Genomic DNA, 17,797 nt, shown 5'->3' on the forward strand with positions numbered 1-17,797 from the left:
AGGCTTAATTTGCCAGGAAGACACAACACTTTAAAATTTTTATGTACTTAATAACTTAGTCTCAAAATAAATGAAGCAAAATCTGACTCAACTGCTGGAGGAATAAACAAATCTATAAAAGCGGTGAGAGATTTAAATACACCTCTGTCAGAAATTGACATAACGAGCAAGAAAAGATAATAAGAAGATAGAAAATCTGAGCAACGTGTGTAACAAGCCTAACCTAATTGACATATTTAGAATACTGTACCCGCAACTGCAAATCACACATTCATTTCAAGCACGCTCAGAACACTTTTCAAAAACTAACCATATGCTGCGCTGTAAAGCAAGTCTCAACAAATTTCAAAGGATAGAAATCAACTGACTATCTTTAACTAGCGTGCAATTAAGCCAGATATCAATAAAAAGATTACTAGGAGCCCCATATGTTTTGAAATCAAGAAGCACGCCATCTAAATACCTACAAAAGAAATCACGGTGAAAATGAGACTACAGACAGACTTCCATATCTGCAGGCTGCGTGTCCGCAAATTCAGCCAACCAAACACCAAAAATGTAGTTAGAAAGACAATGGCTCGATTTTTACTGAGCATTCATGATGGCTTTGAGGTCATTATTTGGTAAGAAGTAGAATTGGCATTCTTTTTTTTTTTTAAAGTAATCTAGAAGTTATTTAACATGTACAGGAAAGGTCTTCATAAATTATACGAAAAACAGTACACTAGTGTAAGGAATTTTGGGCTCATTATTCAGTACACAATAGCATTTGCGTTGTTATTAGGTATTATAAGTAATCCAGAAAGTATTGAACGCATACAGGGTTGTACACAGACTATGTTAAAATATCGCATTTTACATGAAGGACTTGACTATCTGTAAGAGATCCTATAACCAGTTCCCAGAGGACACTGAAAGACCACTGTATAGTTCAAGTGGTATAAAAACACTATAATTAAAACTAGTATCAGTGGTGGTAGTGCACGCCTTTAATCCTGGCACTTGGGAGGCAAAGGCAGGCAGATCTCTGAGTTGAAGGCCAGAATGGTCTACAGAATGAATTCCAGAACAGCCAGGGCTACGCAGAGAAACCCTGTCTCAAAAACAAAAAGAACAACAACAAAGACAAACAAACAAAAAAACTAGTATCTGGAATTCACCTAAATCACTCTTCGAAACTAAAGCTCCATGAATTCTCAATCATGCTTCATAACTTCAACATTTACTGTCAAAAGACCAGTCCACAATATCTTAGCCAGATTCCAAGCCTGGTAAACTATGTCAGTTTCTTAGAATGAACCTTCCACATCTTTAATCTCATTTCTTTTTCTTTTTTTTTTTTTTTTAGTACAATCTTCCATTCAAATGGAGTTCAGTCCCAGGAACTTTCTGAGAAAATTATGTGAGAAATAGCATTCGATAGTGGTTAACTGTATCCTCAGTTATTACTTTGGACGTGAAATTTTAGCTTAAAAGATGTGTGCACTTATCTACCATCCGCCACAACCTCCCCCCACATACACATACAAAAGGAAAACCATCAGAGTTGGAGCTGCAGCTCAGGGGTATAGTGCGTGCCTAACATGCATGAGACCCTCTATTCAGTCCCCAATATTATGAATGAATGCATGCATGCATGAATGAAAGAATATATGATCATCTCAACAGATGAATGAAAATGAGTCAATAATAGTCCAGAGATGGCTCAGTGGAGAAGAGGGCTTGCTGCTCTTGTTCTTGCAGATATCCTGGGTTTTGCTCCTAGCACACAGATGGTGGCGCCCAACCACCTGTAACTCCAGGTCTAGGCAACCTGATGTCCTCTTCCTATCATCACAAGCATCAGACAGGCATGTGGTACACAAACACACATGCAGGCAAGACACTCAGACACATAAAACGAAACAATACATTTTAATTAAGAAAAAACTCAACACCCCTTCTTAATGAATCCATAAGAATTATGTGTGTGATGATAATGGCAATGATGATAATGATGATCCATGCATGCCTGTGATCCTAGCACGTGGGAAGCTGAGACAAAAAGATCACTAATTCAAAACCAGTCTGGGCATATATCCAAACTACACTCAAGTACACAACAAGGGCACTTGCTCAACCATGTTCATAGCAGCTTTATTCACAATAGCCAAAAGCTGGAAACAACCCAGACATCCCTCAGTTGAGGAAAGGATACAGAAATTGTGGTACATTTACACAATGGAATACTACTAAGCCATTAAAAACAAGGAAATCATGAAATCTGTAGGCAAATGGTGGGAACTGGAAAAGATCATCCTGGTGAGGTATCCCAGAAGCAGAAATACACACAGGGTATATACTTACTTATGAGTGGATATTAGACATATAATATAGAATAAATATACTAAAATCTGTACACCTGAAGAAGCTAAGCAAGGAGGAGGACCCTGGGTAATATCCTCATTCAGAAAGGCAAACGGGATAGTCATTGGAAGAGGGAGAAAATAGGGAACAGGACAGGAGCCTATCACAGAGGGCCTCTGAAAGACTTTACACAACAGGGTATCAAAGCAGATGCTGAGACTCAGAGCCAAACTTTGGGCAGAATGCAGGGAATCTTATGAAAGAAGGGAGAAATGGAAGACCTGGAGGGGATAGGAGCTCCACAAGGAGAGCAACAGAACCAATATATCTGGACACAGGGGTCTTTTCTGAGACTGATACTCCAACCAAGGACCATGCATGGAGATAACCTAGACCCCTGCACAGATGTAGCCCATGGCAGCTCAGTCTCCAAGTGGGTTGCCTAGTAATAGGAACAGGAACAGCCTTATCATGCCACAGAGAAAGACAATGCAGCCAGTCCTGATGAGACCTGATAGGCTAGGGTCAGATGGAAGGGGAGGAGGACAGCCCCTCTCAGTGAAGTGGGGGAGGGGCAGGGGAAGAGAAGAGAAAGGGAGTAGGATTGGGAGGGGATGAGGGAGGGGGCCACAGCTGGGATACAAAGTGAATAAATTGTAATTAATAAAATAATAATAATAAAAACAAAAGCTGCCTGGCCACAATAGTTCAGGATATCCTGAGCTACGACAGAATATCCTAGGAAAACAAGACAAGAGTCTCGTAACCTCAGTTTCTTCAAAAACATGGAATTGTTCTTGGAATGTGCTTTTGTGTCCCTCCCAGGTGCAGTGAATAAGAGAGAGCTTACGTCAGATTATTCATTAGGACTGGCTATTATTATTTCCTTATATACCTCTATGGGAAAAAACATATTTTTGCCATGTACAGTTTGTCCTTGTGATTATATAGGGCTGGAACTCATGAGAATTTTACTCAGGTGACCTTTCTTAGCCCTGAAGGTATAAATTGTCTGATGCTCTGTATAAAGTTTGCGATTGAATGAGACTTTAGTCTGCCTCACTTTTAGGCTTCATTCTCGCAGGTCCAACTGCCTCTAGAGCAGCAAACAGGAATAGATAAATAGAGCAACAGCCTACATCATACTGAGCTCATTTCTTCTGAGGTCAAGAATAAGACAAGGATTTCCATTCACATCACTGTTATTCAACATTTAACTCCTGGCCAGTACAAAAAAAAAAAAAAAAAGAGAGAGAGAGAGAGAGAGAGAGAGAGAGAGAGAGAGAGAAGGAAAATCAGGACATTCAAATGCAAAATAAGTAGATTAATTTAGCCCTGAATGCAGATGGTATGCCTATATACAGCAAAGCATTAAAACTCCACCAAAGTTGTATGTGGTTAATCCAGCACTCTAGAAACAGAGGCAGGCGGATCTCTGTGAGTTCAAGGCCAGATCCACATAGTGAGTTCCAGGACAGCCTAGAGACCCTGTCTTAAAAAAAAAAATCAAAGACCAAAATAAAATCCACCAAAAAGCCATTAGAATTAATAAAGTAATTTAGTGAGGCTGCACAGTACAAAATTTATATGCGAAAACCAGTCAATTTCATATTTAAATAATGAAATTGTTGATAAAGAAATAAATAAGCAATCCACTCACAATGATCACAACACACACAAAAAAAGTTATCTGGGGGAATAGATTTAACTAAAGAAGTGCATCATTTACAACGAAACTTGTAAAACACAGAGGCAAAAAATTGAAGAGAATATAAAAACATGAAAAAACATCCATGTTCATGAACTGCAAAACCTAATAATTTTTTTAAAGTTACCATACTACCCATAGGATCTAAAAATTCAGTCCAATCCCTATAAAAATATGAATAACTTTCTTCACAATATTTTTTAAAGAAATCGAATAAAATACTCCTAAATTTTAGAAAAAGTCAGAAAGATCCTAAAAAGCCAAAGCCATCCAGGGGCAAATCAAACAAAACACGAGTCATCATAATCCACGATTTCATACCGTAGACAGAAGAGAGGGAGTGAAAGGGTCAATCAAAACTAACAAGCTACAAAAAGAGGAGAAATGTCACACTTGATAGTCTAATTAAAAATGAAATTAAAAACAAAATGAATGGAGGTGACCTACGTGGGTGGCTAAAGCCGCCTCCAGAGCTCACAGGCTATTAAATGTGAATCTTGGTGCCGGCCTGGCCTACCTTCCTATGAATTGTTGGTCAGTGAGGTCTTAGAGGCCCCCAGAGCAATACAGGCCGTTACCACCACTGGTTGCCCAGCAGAACTACATAGTAAGACTCTGCTGAAGACATCACATATCTTCATTACAGAAGAGAGAGAAATCAAACCAAGCTGGACACTTCCTCCCTGCTGACTCTCACCCACAGTGCCTAAAGGTGCTGTGCAGGCTGCTGGAGAGCATTGTTCTCAACAGTCTCAATGGGCCGTGAGCCCTGAGTCCGACAATGCCCACTGGCCAAGCAAGATGACCCTACTCATGCCATAGTGAAGAGACTGTTGTAGAGTTAACCAGCTGTTTTCTGATGGGGTTTGACGCCAGCTCCATGGCTGGGATTTCATAGGCCCTAGTGAGAAGGCTTCTGCTGTTGCTCTGCCACACTGACATCAAACTACCTTCTAAGTAACTACATCTATGACCATAGGTTAGTGCTGCTGTACTCTTTGATCAGAGAAGAACAGTTTTTACAGCGGTCTGCAGAGATGCGTTCTGGTCAGAGTACTGAGAATAATTGACTGTTGACCACCCACCCATAGATGAAATTGTTGTGCCCACCTCCTCTGGGGCTCAGGAAACACTGAAGAAGGGATGAAAAGAGCGTTGGGAACAAGCAGAAGAGAAGGAATGGTGGGACACTGAGTTCTGAACACCTCCTGCACCTTGAACCCACAACTGTGGTCACCTCTACAAGATTGCACCGGTCACACCCCATCACGGAAGGAATAGGGGCTGTTGGGGCTCTGTCTCTCCCTGAGGATTTGTGTGCAACTAATGGTTGCTGGCATAGAGAGAGACCTTCTCTTCAGTGGTGTAGCCACTGGTAAAGTGTATGTGTTTCTGTAAACACCCTAATGAAACCCATAGGGGAGAACACACACAAACACACACACACACACACACACAGAGAGAGAGAGAGAGAGAGAGACAGAGAGAGAGACGTATAGATAGTAGAAGGGTGACTAATTGGAGAGAGAAAAAGGTGACTCGCAGGAACAGGAAGGGGTAAAGGGGGATGAAAGAAAGAGTAAAAGGGAGCAAAAGTGACCAAAATGTATTATCCATGTCTATGAAAATGTGATAGTGAAACCCGTCATTACATGTAACTAATATACACTAATAAAAAATTTTAAAACACACTACAAAGCGACAGAAACCGAAATAACATGGTACTGGCAAAAAAAAAAAAAGTCACACAGGCAAAACACAGAAGCCAAAAATAAAATGTGTAGCTGTAGCCAAATAATTTTCCACAAAAAAATATTCAAGAACGTTTCTGTAATAAATGGGTGCTGAAGAAAAATCCAGTCTTCTATTCATCAAGGTTAAAAGTCATCTTAAAATAGATTTTTTTTAAAAAGCTTAAATAAATAAAATTCACCTAAGCTATGAAACTATAGAAGGAAACAGAAGAAATTTTTCAGGGAACTGGCCTGGACAAAAGAAAAATAGTGAAATTCCCAAGACATGGGCAACAAATGCAAAAATTAAGAAATGGATTATGAAAACCCAAATGCCCCCTACAGCTGAAGAAACAATCACCAGAGTGAAAAGACAGCTAGAGAGTGGGAGAAGATGTCTGTAAATGTTTGGCAAGGCACTAACCTCAAAACACATGAGGGATTCAACATCAAAAGCTAAAAAAACCTTTTAAATCCAAATAATCTGATCTAAAAAGTGCATCGATAACCTGAAAAATAGACATTTCTGAAAAGAGTATAAGAAATAACCGACAGATAGTTTGTGTGTTTGCTTTTTAATTCTAAACACCACTAATCACCAGAGAATGCAAACTGAACCACAATGAGAGCTCATCTCAGCCTAGCCAGGGTGGCCACGGCAGCTCCTACAGCCAGGTCCCATCCTGAAATGCCTCATTCTTGGCATTGCTGAGCGGTGACAACCAGTTTCCAAGCCAAAGTGGGGATTTCTAATGGGTTCTAGTCCATTGGTGAGAGCCATGTAAACTGACATTTGAATGTGGCAAGTTCTGGGCTGGAGAGATGGCTCAGAGGTTAAAAGCCCTGGTTGCCCTTCCAGAGGTCCTCAGTTCAATTCCCAGCACCCACTCAGTGGCTCATAACCCTCTGAGATGAGATCTGGTGCCCTCTTCTAGCCTGCAGGCAGAACACTGTATACATAATAAATAAATCTTTTAAAAAAAAATTGTGGCAAGTTCTGAGAAATTTAGGACTATGCCTGACCCTGTGTTGACTCCCTGGGACCAGCTTCCTATACAAAAATTCTGTTAGTGTGCAGTATTTTTTTTTCTTTCTCTCATGTGTATGTGTGCTCCTGTGTGTGTATATGTGTGTGCACAAGTATGAAAAGCCCAAGGTTGACATGGAGACTCTTCCCTGAACGTTGCCCTCCTTATTCATGGAGCCGAGGTCTTTCAGGCAAACCCAGAGCTTACCCATTCAGCTGGTCTAGCTAGCAGCTTGCTCTGAGTATTCCTCGCCTCTGCCTTCCAAGAACCGGAATTAGGGGCAGGCCACCACACCCGTCTGGCATTTCTGTGGGTTCTGGGGATGGAGCTCTGTCTTCACACTTGAACTGTAAGAAAGCAAAGACTTTAATCGTAAGGCCATCTCCCCAGGCCTGGCGTGGCTTTTCAAAAATATAAATTAAATAAAGCTGGGAGAAATGTCACTCCCTTTAACCCTGACGGTGTCAGGTTGAGAGCAAGACCTGCTTTTTCTCACCGTGAGTAACGGCTGAGTGCCAACCCAGATGCAGCTGCTTTTATTCTGAATTGATAAACTCTAGAGATATTGGTCCGTGAATTGAGGGATTTACCTTCTTATCAATGACTTAGAATCCACCTAATAGCAGATGAAAGAGTTCAATGCACAGAAGATTGATTCCCCCCCGCCCCCAGGCATTTACAAGAAAGCAGCCATTCAATGCCCAGGAAGAATGGCAGCTCATTTCTCTCCTTTTGTCTGCGCCGGCTGGTAACCTACAAGGATCAGAAAGCAGCCTGGATTGAAAGGGCAGGCTGGAAGGTGTACTTATCTCCAGAAGAGGTCACATAAATCTTTGACTTTCCTGTGATAACAAAAGCCCACTGAAAACACACGTAGGGTCATGTGACTTGGGCTGGCTCCACTGGCTGCCCCTGCTACTCTGTTACAAGACCACCCTGGCACAGTGAAAAAGCAAAGGCTGGTGGTTCCCTGGGTTCTTCTGACACGGCTGCTTTCCACCTGTGTAATCCTGGGGAGCTTCAATTTCCTTGTGTATATGACTACTAGAGGAGATTAAAATGGCTTTGTAAATGCCAGCCGAACCTTTGCTTCTTAGGAAAGACGGCAGCCGTGGCACCTCCCCGTGAGGGCGCTAGGCGCAACAGACTACACTGCCGGCTCTATTGGGCGGGGCTGGCCCCTCCGCAGGCAGGTTCAAGCAGCTATTTCCTATCTTCCTTGTCATCTTCGTCGTGGTTCTCTTCTCTCTTGTTCCCTTTTCCTTCCTCCTTCTAAGTCCCAAGCCATGACATAAGAAAGGCCATGTAAAGCAGGCAGAGTTAGGAGGGTAAACAGGAAGGGAGATGAGAGGATGAAAGCAGCCTGGCCTCTTCAACCCTACAGTTGTGTCTTGTTTTCCCCACTCACTTTGGGCACCCTCATCCTTGATCTCAAGGTAGCTATTTCCTAGGTTGAACATACTTAATCCACTCCTCTTCTCCAGGCCGGATATCGATGCCCTGAATGCTAGGCCTAAATACCCAAACAGCCCCTGAATGTCTCCACTTCTGTGTATGTACATGAGCTCTCCAACCTGCTCACTTCTAGCCTGACTCACCGCTCCCCACCCACCCACTTGTGCTTCAGAGAAGCACTTGGTGCTTCAGAGAAGCCCATTTTAAGTAATTGCACCCAGATTCCAAAGGTAAAGGACAGCGGACAACCTCAGCACTTCCTGTCCATCAGCACCCACGCACCTCGGCCATCCAGCTCTCACTGCCCACCTCCTCTGTCGGTAGACTCTCCCCAGCCCTACTTCCTCTAGGGACAGCCAGTACCGGATCTCGGTTTCATTGTTTCTCTCTCGTGACTTCTAGCTACTTTTTTTTTTAATGTGTTCCAAAATATTTCTTTCACATGAACCTCCAAATCATTAATTTTGTTTCCGATATAATCGTTTCCTCTCTGATTTTTAAATTTAAAATTCGCAGCTGCTGTTTGCTTTAGTTTTCCGGTTCTGGGTCTTTTGTATATGGAACTGTTTAAGTAAGATCTGTATCTGTCTCCCCAGTAGCTGTCATCAAAGCAATTTCTTCTCCGGGAGTTCTTGCTGCCCTGTTATCACTGAAAATACCTTAAGTGCCCTGAATTTTCCTTCATGAGCTCTTGGCTCAGTCTTGTCCTAGATCCCAGTTTCAGCTATAAGAATGGCAATGATTTCAGGAGTCCTGGGAAGCATAACACCCAAGGAACCAGTTGGGTGGCTGGTTGTGTACACACACATACAGAGAGAGAGAGAGAGAGAGAGAGAGAGAGAGAGAGAGAGAGAGAATCTGTAAGACATCTGCTGCTCTCCACCTGCCCCCCAACAGGACCACAGCTCTCAGAGGCGAGGTGGCCCAGTTTATTCCACTACTTCTACCAGGAAGTAGAGGCCAGCCCCAATGCTGGGGCCACATAGAGCTGACACTGGTCTCTGAAGCCCCTGTCATTACAGGAAACGTGAATGGGTCCTGTGTGTGTGACAAAGCCATTCTTTCCTAGAAAGAGGAACAATGGCTCCAGGCTAGGAATGCCTAGCTTGTGGTCCCACCTCCTCCAGCTGGGTGCCTTAACCAACTCACTCCGCCTCTCGGGACATCTGCTTCCTCGCTGGGCAAAAAAAAAAATGCGATGAAATGTGCTTTGCCTATTTCACAGGATTTTATGAGGTTTTAGTAAACTATTTTTAGATGTATGTTTTGAGAACTAAAAAAAAAAAAAGTATAAAAATCAAACTTCCCTACTAAGTGTTATAATTTGAGGGAAGTTATAAACATAAATACCAAGGGCTGGAGAAATGACTCGGGAAATAAGAGTACTTCCTGGTAGCTGAGCGTGGTGGCCCACACCTGTAATCCCAGCATTCTAGGAGTCAGAGGCAGATGGAGCTCTTCAAGTTCAAGGCCAACCTGGTCTACAAAGTGAGTCCAGAGGACCCAGGTTTGGTTCCCAGCACCCACGTGGCAATTTACAAATATCTGTAACTCCAGTTCCAGGGTATCTGATGCCCCCTTTTGTCTTCCATGGGCATTGCATGCATATGGTAATCCAACACACATTCAAACAAAATACTCATCGACATAAATATATCTTTAAACACAAACATCACCTTCTCATAGCAGACTGTTATTTCCACCACAAAAGTCCCTCCTTTGGACTGAGGAAATGTGGCCCCAATGACACAATAGAGTACACACGACACTGAAGAAGGGAAGAACAAAATTAAATCAGAAAATCATTAAGGTTCTTTGCTACGGGATGTTTTCATGGAATTTACTGCTCAGATAGGGAATTTCCAAGAGGTTAGGAAACAGGGCAGGTTGTGTTTTTTTAGGATAAGACGGGAAGGAATCCAAGGGGTTTGCCCAGAGAGGATCCTGAAGCTCAGTGGGAATCAGCATTCACTGACCATGGAAGGCTGCCAGAAAGCCAATGTTCCTCTTAATTTTATAGGAAATTTGGTAGAAATTTCTTCCTTCACACAATTATCTTCCTCTTGAAGAAGCAAGCATTCCATAGACAAGGGACAGAAATGAGAGAACTCCATTCTAGCACCTTGCCTCCTCTCAACCATGGATGCTGTATGACATTTTACCCTCACACTTTATTAATCTGTGACAGCACTGATTGTAAAACGTCCGTGATTTTATGTAATACTAAGAAGGAAAAACTATTTCCAGTTTAAATGTTGACATATCAATGATGAGAATTATTTCTACTTCAGAGATGATAAATATGGAAAAATAATGTACATCTTAGAACGCTGAAAATGTAGTATCTATACACTGATTAGATCGATGTATCAAAGCAGCTGCTACCAATAGCACCATCCATCTGCAGGGGATGGGTTGGCACAGTGTAGAATTCTCCAGAACTCAGAGAGCCAAATGGTCTCTTGCTAGAGAGGATTATTGAGAGTGATCCTTGTGGTGATTTTCTCAAGGCCCATATTCCTACGAGTGGGGGGAGGAAAGATGAGATAAATGAGTACACAGCATAGCATATAAAATGATTTTTGGAAAGGAAACAAATGCTTTATTCCCAGAGGTGAGAGACAAATTTGACTCCGGCTACCATTTTCAGAGCATGGCTCAGGGTCTGTCTGTAGACCTGAAGATCCCTGCAAGGGTTCCTAAGTACAGTAAGCATCCATGATTGCATCCATGATTGCATCCATGATTGCATCCATGATTCCATCCATGGAATACAGTAGACGCTAGTCTTTATCGACTTTATTTGGGTTTCCTGAAGCCTCTACCTCCCTTCCAACCCTGACCTTAGATAGAAGAGAAAGAATATTAAAAGGGACAGGGGACATAGACTTCTTTAGATCTCTTAGTTCCTTGGGGCAATTCCTATCTTAATAGTCAGGATACCCAGCAGTCCAGCTAACCAGCAAACCAAACACAGCAGCAGGATGAACCAACAGCAGCCTTCTACCTTCTCCGACCTTCTCCTTGAAGTCTCCTCCTCTCACTTGGCTCTGATATTTATATCCTCTCAGAGTCCTCAGAGCTAAACTATCTTCAGCTGGCAAAACCCTCTCTAATCCAAAGGAGGCAATTATCAGCTGGCAAAGACCACACCCCTCTGTAAGCCCCAAGAGGCTGTTACCAGCTGTAAATAAACTAAAAGCAGCACCACTTTTACATACCATAGCTGAGTTTTTAAAGAAACTAGAACTTCCACTACAGGATACCCTCAGAGGATGGGTCATAGTCCAGATAGTACAGTTCAGGAGATCTTCCCACCTATCCCCAGAGGCAGGAGCTCCCTTGTCCTAAGGTCCCTCATGTAACTGAGGGGCACTTCTTTCTTTTTTTTTTTTTTTTCACTTATTTCTTATACCCTTCAATGAAGAACGTCTGTTTGCTCAGAATCGGGTGAGAGGTAAATAGTAAGTTGACCATCCATTCCTTGCCCTGCTGCTACTGTTATCACTTCTTTTTTTTTCCCATGTGATTCCTCTTTTTTCTTTCTTTCTCCCTTTTTTTCTTTTTCTTCGTGTTTAAGATTGTTTTATTTTTTTTGAAATGTTGTATTATTTTACATGTTTTATGTTTTTGTTATTTACTTTCATATATTTATGTATTTTCCATTCTTGAGCAATATTTTCCCTTAGTATTTTCTCCCCACAGTGTTTCCTCCCATTGTATTTAGTATTATGATTTCACCGTATTAGCTTACATTGCTGATGTTTTTTTCAATAATTATTCTATTTTATGTATATGTTTTGCTTGCATGTATGTAAGTACACCACATGCATGTCCAGTGCCTATTGTAACTGGAGTTAGGGATGGTTGATGTAACACATGGGTGCTGAGAATTGAACATGATCCTCTGCAAGAGCAAACACACACACACACACACACACACACACACACACACACCTACTCTGAACTACTAAGCCATCTCTCTAGCCCCCATATTTTTCTTTGTTTTCTTTTTTTTTAAATCCCTACTCTTGCATTCGTGCACTTTTTTGGAACTTTTTCACTATTGAGAAAGCATTTGTTTTGCTTTTTTATTTTTCTTACTTTATTCACTCTAATTGCTGGGCTTTTTCTCTTCTGCTCCAAAACATCTTCTCTCTCTCCTCTTCTTTCTTTCCATCACTTTCACTTTGGTGAAAGTTATTTTTCTCCCCTTTCCCTGTCTCTTTCCTTTATCTCTTTCATTTACTAGGTATACATTTACCCAAAATAATTTCTATCTTCATCACACATTCTACAGTATTAGTTTTCCATTTTTAGTTATGTGGTCGTTGGTAACATATTAATGGGTTGTAATTGATTTTAAGTGTACAGTGTTGATACTCCTCCTCTTCCTCTTCCTCCTCCTTTTCCTCTTCCTTCCCAAGTGGTACTAGGTATTGAGCCTTCAAGATGCTCAATAATCATAAATAAATAAATAAATAAATAAAGCCTAGAAGAACTAGCTAAACCTAGAGACGATCAAATCACAATGTAGGGACACACAAAAAAAAACATGAAATAAACATTAATGAAATGTGTAAACTCAAAAACACTGAAATAGATAAAATCCAGATAAATATTTCAAAGTTTCCTGATAAAAATTTCAATGACACAAAAGAGGATATAAACAAGCAAATAAATTCAAACCAGGCTCTAGAGAAAGCAGTCAGTATCGTAGAGGAAAGAGTCAGTTAAATAAATGAGAAGATAAGCAAAAGAAGATAAGCAAAAAGGAGTCAGAAATGTGGAAGAGAATTTTATCAAGTCAACTGAGATTAAGGGGAAGGAACAAATGTAAAAGTTAGAAATGAAACACTCAACAGATCAAATAAACAACAGAGTGAAAAGCATCACCAGTCAACTCAATCAAGCAAAAATAATAATAATAATAGAAGAGATGAAGAACAAGGTTGATGAAATACTGCATTCGGGCACTAATAAAAAAAGAAAGAAAGAAAAGAAAAAAGCATGACTACAATGTCTAAGAACTCTGACATATAACCAAGGGACCAGACCTAAAAATCTATGGGCCACAAGAAGGAGTCAGCTGAGGTAAACACTAAACGCACAGAGAATCTACTCAATGAGGTCAAAAAAGAAATTTCTCCAAATCTATAGAGAAAACAGACATCTAGGCACAGGGAACATTTACAAACCCAAATAGACAGGATCAAAGAACTTCTACAGCATAATATAGCCAAGATGTCAAAAATACAAAGCAAAGAAAGAATATCTGGCTGGAGAGATGGCTCAGCTGTTAAAGGCTAGGCTCACAACCAAAAATATAAAAGAATATCAAAAGCTACCAGAGAAATACACCCAACTATTTTCCAAAGACAGAAACATCAGAGTAATATCAGACTTCGCATCAGCTCAGCAACCCTCAAAGCCTGAAGAGCATGGAATGATGTATTTCAAACCCTGAAAGCAAATGACCACCAACCAAGAGTGCTACAGCCAGCAAAGCTATCTGTTAGAACTTATGGGAAATGAAGGCCATTTCTAGACAAACTCACACTAAGGCTGTTCACAAGCACAAAGCTAGTCCTGAAGATAAGACTTTAAGAAATACTCTGAAGAGAAAGAAAGGCAGTCTCAATCATGAAAGCACAGGATAATAGACTTCGTGAGAGGAATAGTTAAACAAAGGAGATCCGGGAAGGAATCAATCAATCAAGTCCAACACATTAAAGCAGAAAATCTTGGCACTATTAGGAGAGAAAGTAACAACAAACAATGATATCACAAAAAACCCATGGGCTACAAGAAGGAGTTGAGATAAGTGTTAAACAGATGGATAATCTATTCAATACAGTTACAGTAGAAGACTTCTCAAATCGAGAGAGGAAAATAGACATCCAAACACCAGAAATGTTTAGAACTCCAAATAGACAAAGCATGACTGAAGGACTTCCAGAAGCATGGGCGACTCCAACCAACTAAAAAAGCAGCCAACAAAACAAAAGGAACGAGTCCACACCTGCCAATAATACCTTTAAAGTGCACATGATCTCAACTCACCAACAAAGAGACACAGACCATCTGACTTGGAGTACATCTAGACCTCTACTCCTTCAGGATGCGCCCTTTACTGGAAAAGACACCCACAGACTGAAAGTCAGAAGATGGAAAATGTTCTATCAAGCAAACAGAAGGGGAAAAAAAACTAGCTGTTGTAGCTTATTCTGATAGCAGATAAAACAGGCTTCAAAACAAGATTAGTCAGAAGAGATAAAGGTCGCACTTCACCAAAAAAAATGTAGCAACTGATAAATATGTGCAAAAATATGAATCATCAAAGCTTTTAAGGCCTTACTTGGCTCCTGCAGCCTCTTCAGTCTGTTTCCATAGTCAAACATTGCTCCTCCAGTAACCAAATCACAGAAAGCCCAGATCCACTCTCACGAACAACATAAGACTGAACCCAGAGCCTGTGCCTTCCAAGTATGTGTTCTATGGCCTCAGACATTTTCATCATAATGTGACCGAAACGACTATTCTTTTTCATTATGTTGTAGATTCTAACACATGATATTTTTCAGAGAAGACTTTGAGGAAACTTTCTGAAGAGTACAGACTTTTTTTTAAAAGTTCTGTGATTATGATGAAAATCGGGAAGTCCCTGCATCTAATATACGTGTGTGTGTGTGTGTGTGTGTGTGTGTGTGTGTGTGTGTTAAAGAGATTCAAGATGGAAAACAAAATGCAGGCACAGTCTTCCAGAGTCTCCAGGAAACAAACTGGGAACTGGGGAAAACAGGAAAAGAGCTATCAGAAGAAATGAGCAGTGGCCAAGAATTTCTAGTCCGATAGCAGAGTAAATTAAGAAACTTTACAAAGCAGAACCGGAAAAACACAGCATGGAACCTGGAGGGATTAGAACAATTTGCAGAAGTCCCCATCTCAGAGAGAGACTGGGGCCATGCTTCAGCAGAGAGCCTCAGAAAAGCATTGTGTTCCTGCACTCCCAGAAAGACATTTTAAAGAGAAAAAAAAAAAAAAACATGATAGGAGGCAAAGGATCTGTGCAGCAGCCTCGGGAAAAGACACCATGAGGAAGCCTTTCTTCATGGAGCACCGGCAAAATGCCATTTTAAAAGCATCCCCATTTTAAAAGTTCAAGAGCCTCAAATTACTGCACTCTTAAGAAATACAAGCAAGTGAAATGAAGATATTTGCTGAAACCCTGAAGCCAGGGCAACAGGTTTTCTCTACAGAAGGTGGTGTGATAAGTCTCTTCCTGGGAAGACACAAACAAAAATCTACCCCCTCCTCATGAGGCCCCAACAACAAACCGGAGTACAACTCCATTAAAGTCTAACTGGGGAATCAATGAGTTTACTGGTCTTACTTCCAGAGCGTAGGTGACTTCAAAGCAGTATCGCCACCCGAAAGCCCCACCCCTGCCTGAAAATGATGCAGCTGCATAGATGGAGTTCCCAACCTCTTCAATCAACCTTCCTCAGCCCACATGTTCTAGCACCTCCAAAGACCCCCGAGACCATAGGCAATTAGGGTAGAATTGCATACAGATGGCTGGGAGGTAGAGTAGAGGCCAGATGAGGGACCACTGACCTTCCCTGCACCCTCCTTCTATGAAAGAATGTCAACCAGCAACAAACCTGCTCTCTGGGGTCTGTAGCAAGTAGTCAAGTTGTTCTGGTAGAAACGGTGGCTGTTTGCTTGAAAGACCATGTTCTACAACAGGGGAAAGAAAAACTCTATACCAGAATAGCTCAGTATTCTATGGCATAAAAACTCACCTGGAGCTATAGTTCATAGGTTCCAAGCAGGACGCCCAACAATGGGAAGGGCAGCCTTGATATGGCATTTACAATCAGGCTTCTGAAGGGTCACCCAGAGGCAAGCCTGGCATCTGGGGACTGATTCCTAAGGGGCTTGGATTGATATACTTTAAGCTCTGAAAGATAACAACAGTAATCCTGGACTACAATACTGTATTAGTTTGTTTTGTCAAGTTGACAAAAAAAAAAAAAAAAAAAAGCAAACAACAAAAAAAGAACCAGCACAAATACTCAGAAAATCTGATAATTGATAGGTAATTAAAAACCATTTAATAATAAAAGTTCTGTAAGGGTTATAAAGATAGCTCAATAGTTAAAAGCACAACCTGCTTTTGCAGAAGGCACAGGTTGGATTCTCATCATCATCAGAAGGCTCACGAACACCTGTAACTCCAGCTTCAAGGAGATGCAATGCCTCTGACCTCAGGCACCTGCATCCAAGTACATTAACACAAACACTTAATTAAAAATTAAAGATAAATCTTTGTTAAAGAATTCCAAAGTACTCTAAGATCACTAAATTAGATCTACAAAGGATCCTGGAATGAACATTTTGGAGTGAAGAGAATAACAGACACAACCAAAAGGATGCAAGAACCAAGTAAATGATACTGAAACAGTAGTTAAAGCAAGCAAGAATTAGGAAGGTGCCAAACACAACAAAGTCAATAAAGATGTGATATATATAGTAACTGAATATTAATGGCTTCAGTTCTCCAATTAAAAAAAAACCCACTGGTATGCATTTCGGACTGGATTTAAAAACAGGATCAATCAATATGCTGCCTCCAAGAAACGCTCCTCACCATCACTTAAACATTGTCTTATAATGAATGGATGGAAAAACACATTCCAAGCAAATGGACTTAGGAGGTAAGCAGGTATCCTTATTCCGATACCTGAGAAAGTGCACTTCAAACCACAACTACTCCGAAGAGATAAAGGTCACTTCATATTAGTTCATGGAGCAATCTATCAAGAAGATATTACAATTCCAAACATACACAAACCAAACACTATTTGTGCACTCAATTTCACAAAACAATACTATTAGATATAAAGTCATAGATCAATGCCAACAGCACAATTAGCGGGTGACTTCAATACTGAACTCTCTCCAAAACACAGGTAATCCTAACAAAATGAAACAGAAACATTTGGGTGAAGAACACAATAAATGAAATGGACCTACCAAACATCTACAGCATTCCATTCAAACACTACGGAATACGTGTTCTTCTCAGCAGCCCACGGAACTTTCTCTAAAATAAAACATATTAAGACACAAAGCAAGCCTCGACAAATTCAAGAAAACTGAAATGACTTCCTGTACCCTATCTATCTGACCACAGTGGAATAAAGCTGAAAATCAAAAGAAACCACAGAAAATACACAAACTGACAGATGAAACAACACACTATTGAATGAGGAATGGTTCATTAAAGAAAAAAAAATTTCCTAGAATGGAATACAAATGAAGACAAAACCCTTGGGTTACAAGGAAAGCAGTCCTATGAAGAAAGTTTTTAGCTAGAAAGGTCTGCTTCTAAAAATCGGAGTCCTCTGGGCTGGAGAGATGGCTCAGCCCAGTTCCCAGTGCCCACATGGTGACATATCTCCTCCTACAACTCCAGTTTCAGGAAACCCAATGCCTTATTCTAACCTTCATGGCCATCATTC

Source organism: Meriones unguiculatus, chromosome 11 (genome assembly GCF_030254825.1).
Source record: "Meriones unguiculatus strain TT.TT164.6M chromosome 11, Bangor_MerUng_6.1, whole genome shotgun sequence".
In the NCBI taxonomy this organism is placed as follows: domain Eukaryota; kingdom Metazoa; phylum Chordata; class Mammalia; order Rodentia; family Muridae; genus Meriones; species Meriones unguiculatus.